The sequence below is a fragment of the Dermacentor silvarum genome, chromosome 8, assembly GCF_013339745.2.
Source record: "Dermacentor silvarum isolate Dsil-2018 chromosome 8, BIME_Dsil_1.4, whole genome shotgun sequence".
In the NCBI taxonomy this organism is placed as follows: Eukaryota; Metazoa; Arthropoda; class Arachnida; order Ixodida; family Ixodidae; genus Dermacentor; species Dermacentor silvarum.
Window position 1 is genome coordinate 48237778 of NC_051161.1, and position 17689 is coordinate 48255466.

The following is a 17689-nucleotide window of genomic DNA, read 5'->3' on the forward strand; positions in this document are numbered from 1 at the left end:
ATATGCCTAACGTTTCGACGAGAGGACTCCGTTCCCAATGAGATCGGGTCTCCCCAATAGCCTGACCTGTTTGGGTAGAGGTATACTGGGTTTTCATGATGCACGGGACGAACTTGGTGGAATGCTAACGTTCTACCTGTGTGATGTGGCCGATTAGTGGCGTTGTGTAAACGCTGCTCAATCTGCCTTAAACTCTGGGACATTTTTATCTACACAAAAGTTAAAATAAGCTGCTCGGACTAAAAAATAATGGCCTGCATGTGTTCGCAAGGCTAGATCCACCCGCAGCTAGCACCATCCTCCTCTACGACTCCGTCAGGGACAGTGGTCAGACAATGAATGTCTTTGGAGCCAACGTACTTGACAACGTTGGCTCTGGCTTTAGACACATCTGGTTCGACCACTCTGGACTACGTCGTTTCCATCTTCCGGTGAAGCTCTGTCACTTCTGTCTTGTTCGCGTTTCAACCAGTAACGAGAGAGAAACATAAGAAAGTTTCGCACGTTGTCCGTCGCTAATCCTTCCGTTTTCGACAGTGGTTGGCTGATATGATCACGAGACGGATTAACGGCGTACAAAAATTGTCGAGCGTTTTTCCTTCCTCGAGATGCGATGAGTGGGTTGTCGTATCCTGGCTGGCGACCGGGAAGGCTAGGTTTTTCTGCACTGCATGAAAGTGTTGAGGCGGAGTTATAGGTGCTGTCGGAAGAGGTGGAGGCATCGCTCACCTCGCTCTTGTGCGGGAAAGCCGAAGAAGAGAGGAAGGCTGGAGGGTGGGGCTTATTTTCAGGGTTCGAGGAGAACAACGCGGCTGTACTGTGAGAACTGATACTGAACCTTGACGTATCAAAAATAAAAATAAAAGAAGATAAAACAAAGAAAGACGGGAAGTTCTCGTGGTCTTCCTTCGCGCTTCGGGGCGAAGATGGAACAAAAGAGCTTGAGCTGGAAGTTATGTGGGGAAGTGTAAGTATGGAAGGAAAGCGAAATTCTGCTACGGGTAGATTAGGAGCAAAGGTGCTAGGAAATTGACGTGCCAGTAAGAAGGTAACGGTGTCGGTGGAGCGAAGCGCGTTGACGGCACCGTATATTATGGCTTGTGACGAGAGTGACACGATAATTTCACTCGGAAACGTATAGTGTTTCGAAGCAAAAGGGACTACAGCATAAGCTAACCAGGAAGGACTGAGTACTAGGCCGTTATAAGCAAGTGACAACGATTCTCAATTGGTCGGAGCGCTGTGGCTGTCGTGTCATTCTGTATCGCGAGTAGGCCTGCACTATACGAGTGCCGAACCAGTCATGGAGCAGTTTTGCATGCCGGCAACAATCAGAGCTCACAAATCTGATTAGTCGAAGACACCTCGAATGATATCGTGTTTCGTTTCTTGTTAGGGCACAATCTTCGTTTCAGACACTAACCTTAGCGGCGGTGAGGTGGTGTCGATTAGCAGCGGAATTCCGCCTACCTTTGGTCTATTCGTATTGTGCTCTACTTTTTTCTTTCTTTTTACGCTGGTGCACAATCTTCCATCACCATTTAGGTGCTGCATTCAGAAAGAGATGCCGGGAGGAGGACCAATCGCCTACAGTCCCTCGAACGCTAACTCTATTTACAGCCAAAACCAACACCATCCATAACGTTGCACTGATTTAGCAAGACAAACTATGATGGGAGAAAGAAGCGAAGGTGAGAGCAGAAGAGACAAGAGGCCTCAAGAAAGAAAAGAGTTGGGCGCTCCTTGTATGGACCTTTGCTACTGGGAGTTTCAGCCGCACTGGAAGAATAAAGGCCACCCGATGAATGGTGATGTGATCGAGATCACTCTCTCTCTCTCTTCTTCCCGCACGCCCCTCCTGCTGTTCTATCTGCCGCTTAGATTTCTTTTTTTCGTTTGTCGTTTTCGTTCTTTTGTTTCTTCTTGCCTGCTTAGCCACGTTTTCATCGGTGCCACGCGCGCAGGTATATATATATATATATATATATATATATATATATATATATATATATATATATAGAGAGAGAGAGAGAGAGAGAGGACTCGCGTGCCAGCGCAACTTTCCTGGCCGATCCTGCCAACATATTTATCCCGCTCCGGCTCAGTGTGGTCTCTCGCCTTTTGTCGGGGATACCGGCCGGCGCGTTTCTCTCTGGGTTTGTGTTGCACTTCTCCCGTGGTTCGCGTATACGTAAGGTCGGTGCGCCTGCCCGGGCTATATAGGGATTCTTCCTTCGAACGCTGCTTGCGCTTACTCCCTCCACCTCTCTCCCGCCTTCCTCCTTTTGTTTTCCCGAGAAAAGAGCAAAAAAAAAAAAGAGAGGGAAACCGTGGTGATATTTATCGACCTCCACGCATCCCACGATTCCGATTCGGAGTGTCGGTTAATGGAAGGCGGGAAAAGCGGTCAAAGAGAACGAAAGGAGGAAGAGTCTTCTGTGAACGGAAAAGCTGTAACGAGGCAACAACAACGAGAAAGAGAAAAGAAGCTCAAAGTCCGGTCAATAGAGTACCAGCGGCAATCGATTGTGCGTGTGTGTGTGTGTGTGTGTGTGCGCACTCGCACTCCTATAGGAAGGAAGGCAGCTGCTGTGCTGCTGTTGTTAGAGGAAGGAATTTCACTCGTGCCGCAATCGCCGGCGCATTAACTGGTGATTCGACCCTTTGATTGCCCCCAAGGACGATCGATTCGGTAGCTCGTCCTTGATGGGAAAGCGTTTGCTCCGCGCTCTTGTTCCTCGGCCTCCGACGGCCATGCAAGATAACAGACATACTTAGCGTGAATTGGTTGCCCTTCTAAGACTGGAAGAGAAAGAAAAGCACGTTATTGTAGCTTCGCATAGAGTAGCAAGCAATGGCATCAGTAAGTATTCTCGCAGTATATCTTGCAGCATATATATAGAAGAAGGATGTGATTCCCATGTCGACTACTCACCGCGCTGCGCTTAATTTGATTTCTATTCGCGTTTGATTCCGTTGTTCTGAAGGTAACATTAATCTCCGTTCTCTCCTTGAACTGTGCAGTGTAGCGAAAGATGGAGCGACCATTTCGGAGTCATGTGAGATATAGAACAGTGTCTGGCCGCTACGCTGCCAGGACCTCTGGTTGAGCTCCTAACAGCTATGTAGGTAAAGGCAAAAACATAAAATAGTGTATTTGTTGCTCAACATCCGATGAATACTGAACATACGTCCCACTATTGCTGTACTGCACCTATAGGCCTTGAGAGATCATTTCGGTCTGTCAAGTGTTACGCGCTAACATAGTCACTGCAGGCGTCTCTGTTTGATTCCTCCTCTCATTGAGATCGGTACTCAGGACATTAATTTTGACCTTACAACGTTCCCGTCCTTGAATCCCCGTGAATAATCAACACTCAAGCTCCGAGTATCTTGCTCCCGCCTTCGCGCCGTCCGGCCGATAGAAAATAATTCGTACTCGAGGCTCCTAATCTCGTTCTTGTCTAGTCTGTGCTCGCTGTTGATCAAAGTTATGCAAAGCCCCGTATAGAGACGGCCATGAATAAGGGCGGAAGCAGATGATTAACAGGGGGCAGATGCAATTTACTCCGCGCCTGCGCACAGAACGTAGCGTGCAGCCTATACAGTAGTGAAGAATTCCGTTTCCATCGTTCATTTCAATCTCTTCTGCCTTTGTTTCGTCATCTCCAGCCAGCGGCAGCGAAGCCTCCAGTTTAGTCCAATGACTTCCAATTTCGAAGCGTCCGCGCGCACTGCGTAGTTAAAACAAATTGCTCCACGTGTGTTGTTCACGTCCGACACGCCGCCCGTGAAAGAAGAGGAGGAGGAGGAAGGAAGTGGGCGAGAGTGGAGAAGCGAGCAGGCCTGGAAAGATAGAGAGAATGAAAAGAAAGGTGGGGGGGAGGGGTAAATAGAGAAGGGGGGGGGGGGGACGCAGCCGGCTGGATATCGGCTCTCCCAAGCCAACAAATGTAGTCCATTTGCTCCTGCTCGAGATATATTTGAACTGGATCCGCTACAGCGGCCGTCTTTTGCCCGAGACTGATGGAAACAGCGCGCTGCCGGCTCGGCAAGCGTTTTTTCTAACCGGTCGGCTCGCTTCGCTTTCTACACACACGCCCAACGTCCCTGAGTGTGGCGTCTCATCTTTCTCTTATTTCATCTTTTAGAGACGTACGTTTCACTTTCCTCCGATGGCCGTGTTCTCAGTTTTGCCGAAAATGGCCTCGTTAAACTTTTCTGTTTCTTTCACACACGCATTCTGTCTCTCTCTCTCTCTCTCTCTCGCTTGCTTGAGGCAAGGGTAGTTTTTATTTAGAAAGAAAAATAGACAGAGAAAGGCGAAGTGCCACGCAGTAACTCGGCATCGCTTTCTACCGCTTCTTCATCTTCTTCGTCTCGTCATCCATTTTTCTCGCTTTTGTTTGCCTTCTCCGACGCGACGAAATAAGTTTCGATGAAGCACTTCGCGTCTCCGCTCGGGCAAATAAAATTTTCCTGGTCAATCGTTTCCGGTTCCGCTTGGTTTGGGACACTTCCGCTCAGTCGTGTATCCGGCGGCGTCGGGCGTCGGCCTCGCGATAGGCCTTATTGCGGAAATAAGGAAGGACGTTTAAGAAAAAGACGGGAAAAAAAAAGGAAGGACCCGGCGAGACGAAACTGATTTATCCGCTCGGCTCGAGAAACATTTTCGCGGATGACTGAGAGAGCGCATCGAGAGGAATTCTCAATGACCGACACTGCATCAAGGACCGACGCGAAGCGTGTCAGAAACGACTCGCAGCTTTTCGAAGAAAATGATCGCGAACCATCTTGCGGGGCTCTTCTTCTACTGCGGACGCACTTTCTTCGCTTTATGTCCTACTGACATTTTTATTCGCTTAGTGTCGTTTGTTTACATTTTATTGCAACTACGCCCCGCTGCCAGTATTTTGCGAGAAAGCCTTGAAAGTGTCGAGGGTGGTTTTCCTTTACTAACTATAACGTTCGCTGGTACTTGAAGATCAAACTCCCCTACGCACTTCACTTTGCAGAAAAGGAAAGGAGTCGTCCACGTTGTTAATCTTTTCGGCGTGGTTTGCAGCTTATAACGGATTCACGTCTTCATTAAGCGAGCTCGAAGAGAAATCTGTTCCATTCTTACTATACATGTAAGGCTGTATCTAGGCGGGTGTTCACATTAGAAAAGGAAAATATGTCAGACGATTTCCGCGTTCCATTTGTCGTACTCAGTGTCAACGTTACGTCTGGCCGTGCTTGATTCTTGATGGCTGCTGAAAGTGCCCGGTACTTACATATATCCATATCCATATACATATCCAGCTTCGGGATTCCGGATTAATATTTACCACATAAAACGGACAATTTATGTAAAGTGATTTATGTGCTTCTTATGTTTCAATTTGTTTCGACACTCCATTACCGGAATTGAAATCAGTACAAGATAAGATTGTTATTCCCCCACACTCGTCCTTCGAAAACACAAACACTGCATTTTTACACATTCGCGTTTCAGTGCTGTCGCTACTACAATATTTTATCAAAATTTTATATTATAGAGCTTATAACTTTTGTCGACTACGTTCACTTAACGTTCCTGTCCTTAGTATTGAAGTTTGTATTTCCTGACTGAATTCGTCGTCAGCCATTAATTACGCCCAACCTAAACGAAGTTGTAGCGATAGTGCAACACTTGTGGCTGTTCTCAGTAGAAAGCACACCTAAACGATCTCTATAACTAGTTCATCCATGGCGAAGCCTTCTTTCCAGGAGACAAGGACGCTCCTATATGCGTCTAAAACAATATCTCAGTTATCTGTGGTTCCGAAAAAAAAACACATTGCCACTACCAGCCTGCAGTTTCGCTGTGACAATAATACAGTACAGATGGACCGGAAGACTTATTTCACAATAATCTGTTATCCTTTTTCGCTTATTTCCTCCATTAAATTCTTATCATCCATTCAGTCGAAGTTGCCTATCGTGGCGACAGTGTGGCGCACAACCACTGGCGAAAAGCATAACAACAATGGTAAATGAAAATCATCATTTCAGAACACGATCCCCGCATGCCAAACTCACACCCTTTCTTGTCAGCTATGAGCGAAGCGAAGCGGTAGTTCTTGTTTTTTCCATCATTCTACACCTGTACCGTGTTCACTTTCGGGTTCAGCGCTTTCGAACGACTGTATTTCAGCCGTCTCGAGAAAAAAAAAAGCAATGCAAAATGCGACGCTTCGCTCTTGTCTCCTCTAATCTCGCCTCCGTCGTTAACTGCAAAACTAAGAGAAAAAAAAACACGGGGCGGTCACTTCACCCCCCCCCCCCCTACCCCTGCCCATCCCCTGTTTACTTACAAACAGTACGTTACGTTCCGTGTGGCCCACTTTCAGGCTAACGGGGTATACGGTGCACGATAGCGTGGCTATCTCGTGTCTCCTCTCTCACTCAGCGGTGGTCGAACAGTCGCGCGTGCATTGACCGTGCCTTTCTCTCAGCATCGTCCCCCGTGTGTGGGCAGCTAATTAATTTTAGGACCTCGCCGTATCTGCGTCGAGTTATACGACCGGAGGCGGTGACGGTGGCCGCTCAACGACCGCGCGTGCGCGCGCGTACAGCTCCTTGTCACACGTGGCCATCGCGACCACGGCGGCTAAGAGCGTCCCGCCGTGCATCACGACGTCGATGTCCTCTGTAGTATACGATGTGTGCTAAACGCCCCCCCCCCCTCCTCCTCCTCCCTTTTCGCTCTCTCTCTCTTTTAGAAGGACGTACTGCTGCACTCTCGTCGCATTTTACAGCCCTGTACACGTACTTGTCAGTGACGCGTGTAGTATGCGCCTGTAATACCGAGCTGAGAGTTCAGAACAAACAGGAGCGCGCGTGTTAAGGTCGAGGGGCTCTTTCGCTATGCAGGGCCTGGCGAGTAGGCCTAATGAAAGTGCTGCTGCGTTTTGATTCTTACGTCTTTCTTTCTTTTTTTTTATCGCTCATGGTGAACGAGCAGAAAGATGGGACGTAAGAGAGGATCGTAGCTTTAGAGAGCTTCTGACGTCACATTTGAGATTGCTGAGCGACCGACTCTACCACTGAAAATTTTCCAATGGTGTCAACCTGATGCGAGAATGTTTTAGTTATATGCGGCCCCGATCGAGTGAAAAAAAAATTGTTTAGCACCGTTTGCGCCTTGCCACTGTGCTTTGTTGTCGTGTCCGGAAGAATTTTACGGTGTTCTTTAAGACGCGTCGAGTGGTACTGTGGTGTCGCGAAGTAGAAAACTTCTGCATAACCATAAAAGCGTAAGGGCTGTCGTTTCAATTTTTTTTTTTTTCGTTGATCACGAAGACTGCAAAGTGAATGTACTAGCAGCGCGGAATTACTACTCTACATTTTCGACGCGTTTCTACGCATTTCCTATATAGCACGGCGAATGAATGAACGAGCTCGCGCCCCACGCTGTAAGACCGCAGGATCCGCTCATGTGCCGAGTGTTGGCTATCAGGGTTAAGAGTGTGTCATGGTCTCCTCCTTGACGTGGTGTTATTTCTCACCACGCAACAAGCATATATGAAGAAGGAAGTTTTCTCGTGGTTCAGCGTGTGTTCATTGAATTCAAAAATTATATTCACGAGTGTTTGTAATGCATTTTCAAAATTCTTTCGTACGAGTGTCTGTTCATGCTCCAAGCTTAACATGCACCCTGTGATAGAACAATTATTTAGAGGAAAACAAGGACGCGGACATCAAAAAGAAAATAGCCCTTACGGAACCTTAATGTTGCTCCAAGTGGTCAACAAACATACGATAGTTATTATTCAAGAGAACGTAGTGTGTCATCGTTGCTTTGCTGACAATCGTCTTTAGGTGCGCATGCACCCAGCTAAGATAAAACAATTTTTGACTCAATGAAGATACTCCTGAAGCTATGCGGTGTATTCGGTAAATAGCGTCCCCCCCCCCCCCCCTACTTTTTTTTTTGTCTTTGTTGCCTTCATAGCGACACTGTGATGATCTACAGTCCCGACACTTCCATATAATTGTACGTCTGTCTCTCGTCTCTAAACCACAAACTTTGTCAGTGCCATTTCCGGTACCTTTCTCTTAGGCGTAAACCCACGTGGGGCGTATTTCCGGCGTTTTTTCAGCGACGCGCCGCGGCCGAGTCCGCTTTGTTGAGCCATACATGCGCCTTGACCAACTCTGCAGCTCCGGCCGGAACGGGGTTGCTCGTTCTCATCGCGATATACACACATATAAATGGCCTACCGCTGCCACAATTCCGCGGTTATCGCGAAAGGGCCCGCCAAAAATACGTCGAAAAGATCTCCTTCCGCGCACGGTCACCGCTTTTGTGCCGCGCGCACACACACACAGCCGTGCGACTAAAACCCTGTTCTAACCGAAGCTTCCTCCGCGGTGCGCGCATATATTAAGTTCAGCCCTCTTCCGCGTGCACCCCGAAGCCTCTATGTACTGCTCTTGTGCCGTCTCTTCCGTCCCTCTTATCTCGGCGCGCAGAGCCTGCCACCCCCTTCACCGCTCCATTCCCCGCTCCACGGCGCGTCCGTCCGTGGACAAGTCAAACGACGGCGACAAGCCGCCGTAGGCCTCATATTTAAAGCGCCGCTAGCCTTTCCTCCACCCTCCCCTTCACTCAACATCAGTTTTTGTTTCGTTTTTCTTTCTTACTGTGCAGTCTTTCGGCAGCAGCGTACACAACCCGAACACTCCAATCGACTGCCGCGGTTCCCGAAGGCTCCGGGAAGCACGGCTTGCTCGGCTGCGCTTCGCGACGGGATTAGCGCCGCCGAAGCGCCGGTCGAGTAGGGGCCGAATCCTCGGGCACGCGGCGGCTCACGCTATGTTGTACCGCGTACACACGTGAAAGAAGGGGGCGGTGGATGGGGGGGTCTATGTAGGCGGGGGTGGGGGAGGGGGGGTTTCGTTAGCAAATCTGGCGCTTCCTTCCTCTTCATCGGAGGCGGCGGGACAAAGCACACGCTACGTGCGCGTTGTCGGCCCGAGCCTCGCTCATATAGCTCCCATCTTTCTCCGTACACGTCAGGGCCGGTACGCGAGGAGGCGAGCGTGTGCTCTACACCAGCCCGACGGGTAGGCGCGGAATCCTCTCCTCGTTAGCCCAGAGCCCGAGATAAGCACTCGGGCTCGTGCTTGCGTCCTACGCGCGCCCGTCGTGTGTCCCATAAGTGATCTGGTCTTTTTTTTTTCTCGCCTCTGGCTTGCGTTACCCGCCGTGTTGAGGACTTTAGCGTGCTGAGCTCTCTTCTTCTTTTTTTTTCTTCTCTCACTCTCCGTATTTACCGCGTTTCCGCAAGCGTCCTTTTCTTCCTCTTCTCACCTTGAGAAATCCTTGTGTTCATTTTTTTTAGTAGGAGATGCGTAAAAGAGAGCAAGCTGCTTGTTCCTCGAGGATCAACTTTGTCCCTCCCTCGAAGAACCAAGAGCACTGGCGAAACAGAGGTCGAGGAAAGAGGGCGAGAGAGCGCGCACAGCTTGAGTTTTGAAGGAACTTCGAAGCATGACGGAGGGGGCGGACACGGGCTCGTACGACATCCGAGAAGTGCGACGAACTCCTTTGTTTGTTTTATTTTATTTTATTTCCTTTTCTTCAAGTGCGTGAACAAAGACGACGCTGATGCTTCTCCTGCTTGCCGGTGTGCTTAACGGTGAAGAGCGGCTCTTCTTGCGAAGTGGCAGCAGCAGCGGCGGCGGCGGCGGCGGGCGACGGCTCAAGCGGCTCGATGCATTATTCATGCGGACGCTAAGCCTAACGAGGTCGTTCAATTTACATGTAAATATGGCGCCGCTCTTGCGCGCGCGCTCGCGAGCGCGTGCCGGGTGGCCCTTACTTCTTCTTCTTCAGCGCTGCAGAGGTCCGAGCGAGAGAGAGCGCGAGCGCAAATCGCCCGGCTCAGACTGACGAAAAAGGCGAGCGCGCATTTCTCCGTCTCTTCGTCCGTTCCTTTCTTTTTCGTTTTCTCACTCCCGTCCGGCAAACTCGCGTTTTCTTCTGCTCTCGCGTTTCGTCATTCCTCTTCCTCTCCTTCGTCGTCAACTGTGTATGTAAAAGCACCAGCGATGTCGTCGAGAACACCTCGCTCTCGCGTGCTCAGGCGAAGTGGATCGAGCGGCGGCAGCCCAGGGCGAGACGTTCGGAGAAGCTTAGCGCGCCAAGCACTGCCGGCGATCTCTTCGAACCCAACAGCTGAGCGGCTCGTAAAAGCGTGGAAATCGAGAAGAATGGAAAGAGAGAGCCGAGACGTACAAAGAGTGGAGAGAAAGAGAGAGAGAGAGAGATAGCTCCGTTTCTAGAGAAACGATGACGACGCGCCGCGCCCCCAACTCCTCGAACCGATCGTTCGTGCTGGTCTTCGACCTCTTGGGGCGAAGGATAAGCTTTTCTTTTCCCATTCCGTGGATAAGCGTGTCTTGCTGCCCTTCTTTCCTGTATTCTATACTCTCTTTCTCTATCTTTCTCTCTCTCGCTCTGCAGCTCTGCTCTCGCTTCCTTCTTTCTATTTATTTTTTAACTGCTGATCGGAATCTCTGGAGCAGGGAGGTTCGGAAACGACTATGGCTTTGCAGTGCAAGTCGTCCTCAATACGCACCGCTTCTTTCATGAGTGTCGAACTGCTGGTTTTCTGTGTTTGTTTTTTATTCCATTCTCTGTCTGTGTCTTTTTTTTTCACGATGTTTCCCGGTCTACTGTATTCTTGTTTCTTAATTTAAGAATCGTACGTACATGGCTTTGTATCGCGTGTTTCGGTGCCGCGACTCTGATTATGCGCGAATGCCTTTTGTGAACGTTTATGCGCAGACAACGGGCTCGACAAATTTGTGCTTTCCTTTTTTTATTCTCTTTTTGCTGTTTATTTTTGTACCATTTCATTTCTTTCGTTCTTGCTGTTCCTTATTTTCTCTAAATGTACAACTCTGTTGTCTTTGCCACTTTCGAGTACGACGACTTACGCGCAATTAAAGAAGGTGACTGAAGGGCGTGGAGGTAGTAGCATAATGTCGTTCTTTTATTCTAACACAAAATGTGTGTACCAGATTTTTAGGCATAACCAGTGTTGCCTTACTATATCTGCGTGCCTCATTTTTAGTCATTTTGTTGAAGTCTTTTCTATCGAATCATCAGCCCACCATAGATTCGCTGTCTTAACCACCAATGTCAACCGCCGGCTTAGTTCTGGCAAATCTCTTAAAGTTAATATTGATTTAAGTCTTGTTGTTCTGCTGTTCACAAGCAACGTTTTTTTATTATTATTATTATTATTATTATTATTATTATTATTATTATTATTATTATTATTATTATTATTATTATTATTATTATTATTATTATTATTATTATTATTATTATTGGAGCAGAATGCCGTTTGAGCGCACACTGAATTTTAATGATGATGTTTCGTAAACGTGTCATGAGACCATCAAGGGACGCATTGGTTTCGTAAGGTGTAACTTCATTCCCCATCGATAAAATTTCGATAAGACCGTATTACTAGAACTTTCTGTTTTCTTCTTGTTCTTTATTGGAGTCGAGACACATATGTTGCATTTCGTTGGTTTATTTGTGTTATAATTAGACGAATATTTATTTTGTAATCGCAGCATGGGGTCCCAACTTCTGGAATGCGCGACAACTCACTAAATATATCAGTTCTAACGCAAAAACCAGTAGAAAGAACGCCCGTCATCTAAAGCTTGGGTTCGTGGCGTGTAGAGCCCGTCAAGCGTTCAGTCCGCGTTGCATCACGGAAGAAGCCGCGGAGCTGGAGCTCACGTGGCATCCCCAGCCAACCACGCGCATCACAAAACCAGGATGATCGCGTGAAGTGTTTTTTTTTTCTCTCTCTTTCTCAAAGAAAGGTCTTTCACGCAAATGAGAAAACTTAAGTACCCGCCTCGCTGACTTACTGGCTACGGCGTTCTGCTGCTTAGCACGAGGTTTCGGGTTCGATTCCCGACCCCGGCGGCTGTATGTCTTGGTGTCGGCAGGGTGCTACAAAGCGCGCGTGTTTTAGGTGCATCTTTAAAAACTCCAGGGGATCAAAACTAATCCGAATACCCTCGTTGCGGCCTCTCTGAAATCCGAAATGTCGCCGCGAATTAACGGGCTGCGGCACGCTAATCCCCTATGAACCAGTCAATACTTCAGCGTACTATTGGAATACCGTATACAGGAGTGTCGGAGGTGAAAAACGTAGCGATCTCATCACCCAGTATAGAGACCAGATATTTGAAATAATTTATGATAAGTCTGTAACCGACGCCTATGTGAATAATAGAGAAACGAAGACTCCGCGCGACGTGCAAACAGAGATAACACACGTGTCACGTGCATATAACGAGAAAAGAAAAAGAAAAACCGGGAGGCAGCCGCGGACGAGCAAGATCACACCGCGAAACTTACCTGACCACGGCCACTTCGCACGTTGCCACGGGGGACGCTGCGCATCGTACACCGTATCTTCAAATCTTTCATCTATTTGTTTTATCTCTTTCTGTTCTTTGTGATATCGCCTTTAGCCAGCCTCTCCTTTTACTCTTCCCGCCCGCCATCGACGTTGAGGGGTAGCGCGGTCGCGGAAAGGCGTTCCCAGGGGCATTCGAAAATTACCTCCGAGAGCCGTTCGCCGAGCGCCGTCCCGTGCAGTGAACGGCAGAGCCAGAGAGAGCTCGCTGCATCCTGTCGAATGGAGGGGGGAGGCTCTCTTCTCTCTCTCTCTCTCTCTCTACAGAGTGCGCTAATATTGCCGTATACTGCTAGCCGTAAATCAGCCCGCGCAACTGGCCGTAGTTAGCCATCGAGCAGCAGCAAGTCGGGGCTTCATTCACTCCAGCACTATATGCACTATCCCACTTTACCCTTTCCTTTCTTGTGTGTGTGTGTGTGTTTATTTTCTCTTTTTATGGTTCAGACCCTTCCTCGCCAGCTACGCGCAAATCGTTTACGGCCGCTCTGGAAAGAGGGAGCGACGGGGAAATAGGAGGAGGGGGGCGGGTGTCGGGTCTCAGAAGGCAAGTATTTGAACCTCTCCGTCGGAAGAGCCCAGTGTTCGCCGTAACTATTGCATCTTCGTGTTGCTCCGAAGGCTCGAACGCCTCCGTTTCCCCCCCCCCCCCCCTTTTTTTTTTTTACTCTCATCTCGCGCTTTCACTTCTTTCTTTCTTTCTCTCTTCGCTTCTCCTTAGTGCGCGAACTTTTCGCACGTATCTATATGGGAGTTCTGCAGCCGTGTTTAGATGCCGTAAAAACTGCCTCCTCTCTCTCTCTCTCTCTATTTCTCTTACTGTGTGTCTACTGTTTCCTTTTCCCCCATTTTCTAGTTTTGGCACGTTACTCGTTCGTTTAGCGGGCCATTCTGGCGCGAACGACGCTCCGGAGATACTAGCGCTCTCGCGTGTTATCTCAATACCTCGCTCGCGCCGACGCGCATCGGCTTCTTCACCTTAGGGCGAAATGGCCTTTTTTTTTTCTTTCTTTCTTTTTTTTTCATTTACTCGCGTTTCTCTCTCCTTCTCTCTTTTCTTTCCAAACTTCCTTCAGTGTCTTCCTATCACCTTTCACACCACCTACCCGAGGCGTGGCTGCGTCGTTTTATAAGGTCCTCCGACGTTTAAGCGTTACTCGAAGTGCGTTCTTCTTTTTTGTCTCATATATTTGTTCGCTTCGCCGCTGCCTTTTATGGTCGTTACCGCTACTGCCCTACCTTGCTGTACTGTAGCTATCTGCTGTAGCTTTTTAACGCCACTTGCATCGGCTACTGTACGGGTAAGCGTGAGCACGCCCTAACGCTCTCGCGAGCTGCCCCCCTCCCCCACCCCCTCCGCCCCTCCCTCCTATCGCCGTAAGTTGTGCGGTCGTCGCTTGGTTGCCGATTTTCGCATATAGGGCGCTTCTTTATTTGTTGTCTGTTTATCCTGAGCGCCTTCCTTATATATCTATATAAACCTTCGTTAACTGTAGCGGCTCGTCCTGGTATTCCCGCGGGATGAATTCGAAACTCGAGGAACATCACTGAGGAGGCCTAGAGCTGCGAACGTTTGCTTTTGTGCGTAAGTGCGCGTTCGTTTTCGGCGTTACTAAGAGAAAAAAAATAACTATGAAGGAATCAGTGAAGAAGAGAAAGACCAAGGGTGCGAAGCGACGCAGGTATACGATGGAAGGTGCGTAAAGAGCTGCAGGTGGCGAGGTTATCAGCAGCGCTTCCCTTTCTTGAATGAAAAGTTCGTTTTTATCTCGCCCTCTCTCTATGCTCTGGCCTTTTCCTTTGACGCCATTTTTTTTTTCGGGTTATCGTCGTCGACTCCTGACTCCTCTTCTTCTTTCTCGTTCTTTAAAGGGATCTCCGATCTCCCGCGGTATCCCCGCGTGCTTTACCACTTTTCTTGTTCTTGTCCTTGCTCTTAATCTTCTCCTCTTTCACGTGTTTTTGTTTGCTTGCTTAAACTTTTACGCTGTTTACACGCTCGGTTGTAAAACTTCCGGCCGGGCTTCTAATCACGGCTCAAGAGGTTTTCCGCGGGGATGAGCGTTTTCCTTTTTCTGGTGAATATATTGGAACATTTTTTTTTTTGTTATTTCGATATTGAGAACGCGTGCTTTAATGACTGTTCATGTTTAAAGCGTTCATTTTTTTTTTTTGTAGCTTTCGCCTGTTAGGATACTGCGTTGCCCCCATTTCATCGCCAGCTTCCTTTGGTTTCTTACATCTTTTTTTTTTCTCCCTAGAATTGTATAGTACCTGTGTGAAGTTCAGCTTTTAGCTTTCTCATAGCAAACGCGTGCTTGAGGTATCAGGCTCTTTGCTGCACAGGTAGTGCCCACTGTTATTTTTTTTTTTTTTTACTTCTTTCTTCAAGTTTTTTTTTTTTTTTTCAGAACGTAATATGCGTATTTCTGTCCCGTATCCTGAGCGGTCGCCCGTTTCGTCAATTTTAAGAAATTGTTTACTAATTTTCTTGTGCTTTCAGTTCGGTATTTAGTGCTTTCAATAGAATTGCAGGAAATAATGCAATAGGCAGAATTACGAGCTGGATTCACAAAGGTTCTCGCTCGTGAGAATTGTTTCCCATTCGCCAGCCGCCTTCGATAATAGTTTTTCCGAGAGCACGACTGGATGACACATGCTTCTACGAACAGTTTTAGCATAAAAAAAAGAAAAGAAAAAGAACTGACTGTGATTACCAGTCCGGGATTCCGTTGCGGTACTCATTCCTCTTGCGGCATCAGCTCATAAGAATGCTTCTAATGAAAACATGTCTCGTTGTAACGCTAATCTGTGCCGCACTCTAGCTATAATGACCGGGTTCGCCATTTGCACGTGTTTACACGTGGAACACGTTTCAGTGATTCACTCTTGCAATTTTCAAACAGTCGCCAGAGGAAGGTGGGAATAATATTTTGAGACGAAGAGAGAAATTTTGTAATAGGAAAGACGGGGAGGTCGACCTCAGCTGGTGAGCTCTAGTCTGCTACTCTGCACCATGGGGAAGAAGGAAGGTGAGTGAAAGTACTGGGATGGATGATGATGAGAAGTCGAGAGGGCTTATGTACATCAGACGGTGGGCATTACTAGAGCCGCTGGTCTAGTTTCGTTTCACTTAGGAACTTTAGCAGCGCTTTAGTTGTTCGCATTGAAGTTGCAGTGTCAGGCGGTGGGCCGAGAATAGCGTCCTCCGGCAGTGGTTGCCTACCAACGCTGGCTAGGGGAATTATCACACGTCCTTCGCTCCAGCATGCATGCTGGGCGATCGCATAATGTGTCCCAGCGTTTCAGGCGTCTGACGGTGTTCGCAGTCGGGGGCTGTTCGACTGGCCAATGACGTGTGCTGAGAGCCGAGTAGACTTTGTGTGCGCCCTGTATACAAAGGGTTTACAAGAAGATGTAGGCTTGAAGTGATCAACACTGACCGAACAAATGATGTCTCAGGCAGGAGCCAATGTTTTGACAAGGGGTAATCGTCTTCAACGGGGCACTAGCTAAGAGTGTGGTCACTCTTGGTAAAAAAACTCAGACATTCAGACACTCTGACGAACACGCTCGCCTTGTTGAAAAGTTGGTTCAAGCGATATCCTATGTTCGGCTTCTGTAGGACCACTTGTGCACACGGGGGAGGTATCCAAACTGTGTGTGGTAAAGCTTTAAGCCCCGTAATCAGTTAATAAAGATGCAGTAACAGAGTCCTCCGTGTCGTTCTTGCTACGCCGAATTTTGATACCGCAAGAACCTCAAAATTCTGTTTTAAGAACGCAAAGCTTAACGCCAAGCTCATTTAGGTAGTTGTGTTTCTGATACGCCGGAGCGACTTTTCCAGTTGCGGATAGTTTTGCACACCAATCACAAAAAAATAGGTTATATTTTCGTCTATTAAGATGTCATTGTTCTTCCGAATGAGATCCGAATGAGATCTACTTGGCCCTAAACAGAAGGGAACAATTTATTCGAAGTTTCCTTGCAGTGCAAGGGTGTTTGGGTTTTGTGGGATTACCAGATTAGCAGAGCCTCACTTCATACATATATATATATATATATATATATATATATATAGTAGTAACGTAACTGGATTTTTCAATGGGCCAAGCGTATTTAGGAAAATCAGAAGCACAACTTCGCGGTTATCCTAGGTTTATTATTTTCCCAACAGTTTCGGTCGGTGGGCCGACCTTTTTCAAGGGATACAGGAAAATCTTGCAACAGTCTTTTTATATCTATTTTAGATATAAAAAGACTGTTGCAAGATTTTCCTGTATCCCTTGAAAAAGGTCGGCCCACCGACCGAAACTGTTGGGAAAATAATAAACCTAAGATAACCGCGAAGTTGTGCTTCTGATTTTCCTATATATATAAATGAAGTGAGGTTCTGCCGGGATCCGGTAGTTGAACAGGAACTTGTAGGTTGAGGACGCCCGTACGAATAAAAACGATGCTTTACTTTCTGCGCTTCTGCAGGGGTCCTGCCTTTTTCAGAGAATTATATATATAGATTGCTCGCATACCGTGTATCAGATGCGCGTTAAAACACCCCAGGTGGTGAAAACTAATCCGGAGTCCACCACGTCCGCGCGCCTCATAATCAGATCGTGGTTTTGACACGTCAAACTCCAGGATTTATTACTCTCTCTGTCTATACTTACATACATACATATATTAAATATATAGATAAGCAGTCGACCCCGGATATACTGAACCCACATATGACGAATCATTGTGTATAACGAACAGCAGGAAAATCCCCTTTAAATTGTTTGCATACAATTTTTATTTTATGCATCGAATTACCTATATATCGAACATTTTGGTGATCCCCTTCAGTTTCGATATATCCGGGTTCGACAGTAGATTGAAAAGGAGAATTTAATAGAACTCCTGCAAGCGATCGATAGGGACTCTGAACCGGCAGCCCCAAAGGTTTGAGCATGAACAACACTACCTCGAGTCTCGCGGCAGAGAGCGTATATATATATATATAATATGCCGAAGCGCGGCGAACGAAAGAGCGGCCTGATTCCCGTACTTCATAACTGCTGTTGGCAGTACAAAAAAAAATAAAATGGTATAGAGGTTTGTGAGGAGGATCAGGAGGCGGGCGCCTTTAAGCAAATGCGTCCGAGCACCGCTCGAGCTCTCTTTTCATCAAACGAAAGCTTTGCCGGCATCCCGAGGACATATTGACG